This window comes from Perca flavescens, chromosome 13 (assembly GCF_004354835.1).
Source record: "Perca flavescens isolate YP-PL-M2 chromosome 13, PFLA_1.0, whole genome shotgun sequence".
Lineage (NCBI taxonomy): Eukaryota > Metazoa > Chordata > Actinopteri > Perciformes > Percidae > Perca > Perca flavescens.
The window spans coordinates 1,022,501-1,030,260 of NC_041343.1; the positions used below are offsets into that span (position 1 = coordinate 1,022,501).

The window sequence follows — 7,760 nt, forward strand, 5'->3', positions numbered from 1 at the left end:
AAATCCAATCGCGGCACGGGCACAATAAACGTATAAAAGTCCAAATCTACACAAAACCCGCAATCAATTAGTAAGATGACATCACATTTATATACATTGCATTTAGGAAACCTTTATTGCAACCTTGGCACGGCAAGATGTCCAGACTAGCGCAACAGTAATTTTCGTCTTTTATGTCCTGCTGCTCCCAGCCAGGTAATATGATTTTTAATAAAGCAGTATATGAAATCAGATGTATTACCTACCACCATTTAGTTTTGTGTTATTTAAGATATTTATAAAATATCTGGTCATTCCGACGTAATTATTCCACAAATTTTTTAAACAATGCAATTACCCATTTCAGCCAGCAGGGGGACAGTGCTCCCCCTGCCCCCCAGCAAACTCATGGGTCAGACCCATCTGGTAGCGAAGGAGGGTCGAGACTAAGAGCTACATGGAAAAATATGCACCAAACAAGCCACTTTGAAATTTTTCTGTTTTATGAATACAAAAGTTGGGTGGCACCTAAACAATCCCGGAAGTGGAACATCGTCGATATATAGACTAGATGGGAGATGATACAAGGGTTAGTGCAATGAAAGTCATGCTGAGATGTGAACTTTAACGTTATTTGTTTCAGTTTTTGCCCAAACATCCCCTAAACAATATTACTACCTACATTTTTAGTGTTGTGTCTCAGTTTGTAACATTGACTGGTCTCTTTTTGTTAATAAGAACATGCTCTTTTTCTGCTGGCCTCCAGAATTAATATTAGAAATTGTGCCGCATGACTGGCTGTTTTCATAGGCAAATGGAATATTATTGTGAACACAACAATGGGCCCTCTCACTGTGTTTGGTTTAGCTCAGCATGCAATTGTTTCTCCAAGCCTCGTTCAACACCAAACAGCCATGTTGCTAAAGTGAACCTCCACAATAACAAATCAGTATGCTGCAAAAATATTGGCTGCTGTGTGCCTTCGCCTGATAGGAGGCACATCACTGATGATTACTCAGGATCCTCACTACCATCACATGCTGGGCTGCCGTTGAACACACACACACACACACACACACACACACACACACACACACACACACACACACACACACACACACACACACACACACACACACACACACACACACACACACACACACACACACACACACCTCCCTGTCACCTCCCCCTTCTACTGCAGCCCCTCCATCAGCCTCTGACCTGTGTCCGTGACGTACATCTCTAGAGGATGTCAGAAAAACAAGATCAAAACTAATCTCTGCTTCCCTCTTCAGTAAATTACAGTGGAGACAACCTATTGATGTTAATTATTTGTATGCCACCCACACAGTCCAATTTGCACAGAGACAAGGCTCAGGCCCTCCAGGAGACCTTACATATAAACGGATTGTTCATCAGGTGTTCTTGATTGACCAAATGAGCATTGGCCGTAGTGGATTTAATAATGAATGAACCCTGTAGTGCAATGACAAATCTGTTTGGAGGGCTGTTTCACCAGAATGATTCTTTTAATACAGGTACTAGATAACATCCAGGCATAAATGATAGAGGAACTCTCACAAGCTATGATGAAAGGTGAAAATGTGTTCAAACACACAATAAGAGGTTAATTACTGTAATATGGTGTCTCTCATACCAACGTGGATAATACCATGTGACGGTTACAGACTACAACATCAGCGCGGCTGAAAAAAGAAGAAATAAAAGCAAGCCTGCACCGTCTATCTTGGGCAGAAGAGCCATCTATGAAAGACATTTACGAAAGACATTTAGATTCAGACCATTAGAGAGCCAGCGGAACAGTGACTTTCATTCCACTGTTAATACACATAATAAGCAAAGGACAATCACTTCACCCCTCAAGCACACTGCATCGCTGTCATTGTTGCTGCTCAGGTTCCGAGGTGAAATATTTGCTGCTGCTTCCACCTTCCTGCCAATGTTTTATCCATCAGGTGCAAGTTGAATGCTGAAAAGGTTTTGTTTTCACTCTAAAACAGAAATATGTTGATGTCGTACCTGTTCCTATCCCCACAGATACACTTGCAAACACAAAATAACGAAGGCAATGGATAATATAAACTTTGTACTTACAGTGTGTTATAGGGTGATTCAATTTCAGAGGTCTTTGCTGCTACATTTGCATAATTGTGAGGGCAGCCTGATTTCTTGAAACTACTATAACTCCTCAAATAGTTAAGGTCAAGTCCACATTTGGTAGGTCAAAGTTGAACCAGGCCATCAGTCTGTAAACTGATGGATGTTGAGTACCGATACCAACTTGACAGTTACAATCTCAGAGCCAATGTGAAGATAAAGAAAACACTAATGGAGGCCCTCACAGCAACATCAATGGTGGGGTAATAACACATTTGCATTAACACCATGACACGTGACTAAATTAGTATTCTTAAATCATGTTGCTTTCCATATGGGAATGCTGATCTGCCTCTCTTATGTCCCATGGTACACTCAGTAATGAAGATGGAGGAAATATTCTGAAAGCGTCAAAAGTCCTTGCAACGAATGCCAAAGCAAATGAGTAAGGCTTGTACTCTGCATAGCTTGTCATTCTCTGAGGACACTCATGTAGCCGAGCTCCCCAGGTTATGAATTATATGGAACACGAGTCACAGCCACTTTTTCTTCCTGTTAACACACGCTCATCGGAGGAATTGGGAGGAGATGGGGAAAGCATTAAGATGGGCGGCCTCTGTCACTGTAGGCACCAATCAAGATCCCCCAAGTCACTCAGTCAATGCCAGCTGTCTGTACAAACAAGCACCTGATATGTGTACACATGAGTGGGAGTGAGGAGTCCTTATTTAAGTGTAGTCAACAGACACAGCCTTGCCATTTGAGTGACAATGATTTCTCCTACTTGCTTCCAATTTAATAAGGAGGCAGCAAGCGAACATGGGAGGGAAAGCAGCCAGTCCAAGCACAGTTGTCTGTCAAGAGAAGGCCATTCATAATTGCACAGCGTGCTTCTCTGTGGAGACTGCCATGTACATGCAGGTGTGTGCATTTAGAGTGTATGCTTGTTGATTGATCATGTGTCTGCTAGGGGTAGAAATCACCAGAGGTCTCACGATACAATATTATCATGATACTTATTTCACAATACGATATTATTGCCATTTTAAAAAGACTAGGGCAGTGCCCTTTTGGAGTGTGTGCCTGTTTGGAATGGGCCAGTTGCTTGGTTCCTCCAACTTTATCGTGTTCCGCCTTTCCTGTTTCGGGCTCTTAGACCATGGTCAGGAAGCACAGGGGAGACATTCCCTCCAGGACCAATGCTCTATCGAGGGTAACACCCTTCACTTTAACGACAGTATTAACAACAGATGAACCCACCGTGTCTTATGAAGATTGTTGTTTTATTGTTCATTGTTAACTCACTTTACTTTAACTCACTCGTCTTTGCTCTCTCCCTTTTGCTTTTCCCTCACACAGCCGCACTCCTCCTTGCTTGACCACACACTCTCTGACATCACTCACTCAACGTAGTTTATTGTCTATTTTGTTATTTCGTTGTATGGTCTTTAATATTGAAGTTACAGTCATATGTTCTTGATTTTTGTCTGGGTGAGTGGTGATGACGAATGGGGGATGTTCATGTTGCAAATTACATGTTTTGCAAATACTATAAAAAATAGTAGTAAAAATAGAATCTTGGTGTCCGTGTATTGATACAGTTTTGCCAAAGAAAATGTCACGATACTGTATTGTATCCATTTTTCAGACACTGGCAGAAGAGAGTTTGTGTGATGCTGCTGCTATGCTTTTAACAGCATGATTACAGCTCATACATCACATTGTTGTTTACAAATGACACCTACCCTGCAGGCTCAGGATCCATTCACCTTCAATTAAATCTGATCCATCCAAAGTTTTTTGGGGACTCAAGCGTCATACCACAAAGAATATCTTTTGTAATGTATTAAATGAAAAGTGAATTAAGCCCTATTTCTTCTAGTGTGTCAAGTCATCAGCCCGAAGTCATTAGTGCTATGCCACTGTTTGAGGTGGTAGCAGAGACCTGATTTAAATGCCATCAGACACCCGTATGTCAACCGGATCTGCCATCACTTCATCAGTCACCACTAGGAGGCTAATTTAGCTTATTAAACTTTGATACTGGGCTGTCATGAAAGTGAACAAATAGCTTAAGTCAGACGGGTGTGACCCTTTACCTTATAAACAATCACAGGCAGAGGCCTCCACAAGCATTAAAGTTTGCCAAACAGTGTGTCCTTATGGTGCATGATGGCACAACTTTAACTATCAGCAGCTATGGACACACACCTGGGCTTTCTGGAGCCAAATGTTTTCCAAGCAACACTGGATAATAATATGAAATCCAGGAATCTGTGCTTTCAAGCACACAGTGTACATGCCTGTGGCCTGGTAGAAATGAACCCTTTATGTCCTGAGGTTCAGACACGATGGAAAAAAAGAAAAAACAGCATCAGATTAGGAGATGGTGAAAAAAAGCAAGAAACAAGGAGTGCAAAAAACGATGTGTGCCAGCTCGCCTGGGCTGGCGAAACAGCTCTCTTCTATCTCTGTTGTCTTGGTGCTAATCTGTATTCCAGAAAGACGCTCTGCCGAAGTGCACCTTATGCAAATGGAGATGTGTAAAAGACACTGGGGTCGCCAATCGCACATTGTTTTCCTCAAATGCAATCGAAAGTAGCCTTAGCCCTGTGTTCCTATTCAATTAGCCTGCTTCACTGCTTTTTTCATTAGCAGCATCGGCTTTTGTTCCATTCTTCTCCAGGTCTTGTCTTTTTTTCCTACACACTGTGCATGAGTACACAAAGAGGTGCCACACAGATACCGTCACATCAAATTTAAAACTCAGCTCACAAGAAAAGGAGTTGCAATGACAACACAATTCCCCCCTGAACACAGAACAGCAGATATATTTCTGCAGATATTTCTTTCAAACTGTGTAAACTGAAGTCCTGTAATAGGCATAATCAGACATATCTGTACCAGCAGTAAATCCAGTTTTATATATGTTTCTTGATATATGCCTCTGTTCTGGCAAGTGCTAAGGCAGAGACTGGACATAAAGAGATTTACAAAGACAAAGGGGTGTACTGAGCCACTGCTGTAGATAAAGGCAAACCACTTAAAGAGGTTTGGGGGACTTAGTGAATTATGGTGATGAAAAGGGTTGATTCAGAAAAGTTGTTACAGAACTGGAGCTCCGCTCAAGAGTGCAGCGACATTCACAAAGTCCCTGATGTGTTTCCTTTCAGTGTGAGAGTTTGATGACATTACATTTAATTTAACGTGACAAAGACTAAGAGTAAGTGAACCACAAGTGAAATCTCCGACACTGTTTAGCAATCCAAGCTTACACCTCAAAAGTTCTTATACAACTTTATTTACCAGAGATATAACTTTCATGCTGTTTCTTGTGGCTGTGCAGCTACTGAGATTATCCTAACCTCTTCCACATAAACAGCCTGCCTTTTCAATTAGAAGAAAAGACATATTTTATTGTTATCCCCCTGTACCATTTTTTTTTACCATGACAAGCGCTAGTGCATAACTTTTTGATATTAATGAATGTCCTTTACATTCAAGCCATTGCCAATATGCTCAGAAGATTGTGTCATCTGGTGACTTCTGCGCGCAGAAAGTGTCCTCCTTGGCTACTAGCAACTGCGTGGAGGAGGGGTGGGGTTGGGAAGGCTTGTATCATGTGGACGTGTCGACAGTTTTGTTGTCATTACTTAGAATTCTTCATGAGGGAGAAAGAAACTACGCACTATAGCTTTAAGGTAAAACATTTTCCTTCCCCTACCCCATGCTGACTGTCCGGCCCACATTTCCTTACTGAGCCAGTTGAGCTATTTCTTGACTTCCTTTTATTTCCAAGGTCTTGGAAAAAGTAGTTTGAAAAGAAGATTTTTCCTAATAATCCTTACCATTTACAAAACAGTGGCAGCGGTGGCCAGAATAAAATCTGTTTTAGATTCTTAAAGCGTAATTCTCGCCAAAATGCAACCTAGGGTCTTTTTGTGAATGTACCCGAGTCAAACTTTAGTTTAAAAGCAGAATTAGGACGGAAACTAAAGAAGACTCGACACAACATGAAACTTTGCTCTAAGTATCACCAGGGGCTCTACACATGAACGCCAGCATTGAGAACACTGTTTGTGTACACAGAGTTTACTAAAAAGAAAGGTTTTGAACAACACCAATTCAAAGTTTCGACACGCCCACGTGTAAATGTAGCATAAAGATATAGCTACTCTAGATGGCATTGCCACGGCCTCCAGCACTACTGTCAGAAATCTAGGAGTTATTTTTAATCAGGATATATCCTTTAACACCCACTTAAAACAAACATCAAGAACAACCTTTTTTCACCTGCATAACACACTGCATGAAAAGTGGGATTTCCGTTCCCATAAATGCCTGTAAACGCCCGGAAATCCCCCTAATTTTCGGCAGTTATCGAGAATTTACAGGCTGCGAACGTCACGTTCGTCTGTGCCACATATTGTCGGAAACGAACCATGACGACGTGGAGAGCCCCCGCGGAGGTGTTAATGGATCTAATTAGAATATTAATAGGCGCCTGGCCAGAGAACGTCTGGAATTTCCTCACTCGCTATTGGATGAAACCACTACTTTTAAACAAGAAAAATCTCTCGTGATTGGTTGACAGGTCTGTCACGGGTTAGGCTATTGGTCAACCTGGGCCATTATTATTATAATAATAAAATTATATATATATATATTTATTTATGTATTATATATATTTATTTCATATATGCTATGTTGTATATTCATGTCATGATTATCATAGTTAAAATGATTTGCCAGGAACGTGTGGTTTATTCAAAGATAGAGCTTTATTGACACAAAACACAAACGCAATCAGAAAAAATAACTATGTGCGAAGCATCGGAGACATACAGCACACGCAACAAATATCGACGCTATGAATGCACCTGAAAAATATTCACATTGACCAAACGGATCTAATCTTACCCTCTTTTCTTCTCGACCGACTCCGAGCAGAACTCTTCTCAGCTTCTGCCCGCGATGCCACATCTGGTTGTTTCTAGCTGAAGCTCCTGCGTGCTGTCTGGTAATATGTCTTACAGACAGCTGGAAAACAATGAAATGAGAGTGGTATGAATAAAAAACATAAGTCACAGTAAAATTAAACATGGAAAGATGAAAAAGTAAAAATGACTTACACACAATGGCGTCATTATCAGCGTCATGTAAATCTGGACTTGCAGACAGCTCCGAGCAAATATAGGTCACGGCCTCGTTATGAGGCGAGGTTAGTCTGTAAAAAAACAAAAAAAACGGTTAAGATCGGTATCTATTAACGTATCTATGTCTTTATACAGAAGAATTAATGAAGTTAATTCAAAAGTTTGTCTCCGAGTTGTGAAGACGGCAACTGCTTTCTGAAAATTACGAGATAAAAAAAATATACTTTTATAAAACAACATCACCCGCTCAGCTCTGTAATGAATGGCGCTGAAAGCAGCCACAGCTCTGTGCTGCTCGCGTTTAAACTTGGTGGGGTTTAAAACATTACTGCCAAGTCTAAGTAGCCTGTTTAACATCCAAAGACAGTCACTGTACGATCAAGAGTTAATAAACAGTACAGACTAGCTCACCGTTTCATTAATAATCATATACTTACGTTGTCTTTTCCTTTTCTGTGAGCGCATCTTTGGAGCCCCGGAGGAGAGAAAAAAACCGCTCCAAAC

At 41.0% G+C, this 7,760-nt stretch overlaps 1 long non-coding RNA gene across 1 annotated transcript in view; it reads right to left on the reverse strand.

Annotated features, from left to right (window-relative positions):
* The window catches only part of LOC114566718 (uncharacterized), a 23,245-nt gene extending 15,980 nt beyond the window's left edge, over positions 1–7,265 (reverse strand). The window contains exons 1-2 of the long non-coding RNA XR_003694089.1: positions 7,233–7,265; positions 7,021–7,140 (exon numbers count right to left, since the gene is read on the reverse strand). This is a non-coding gene — a long non-coding RNA (uncharacterized LOC114566718). The remainder of the gene's footprint in view (positions 1–7,020; positions 7,141–7,232) is intronic.
* Positions 7,266–7,760: the final 495 nt, after the last annotated feature.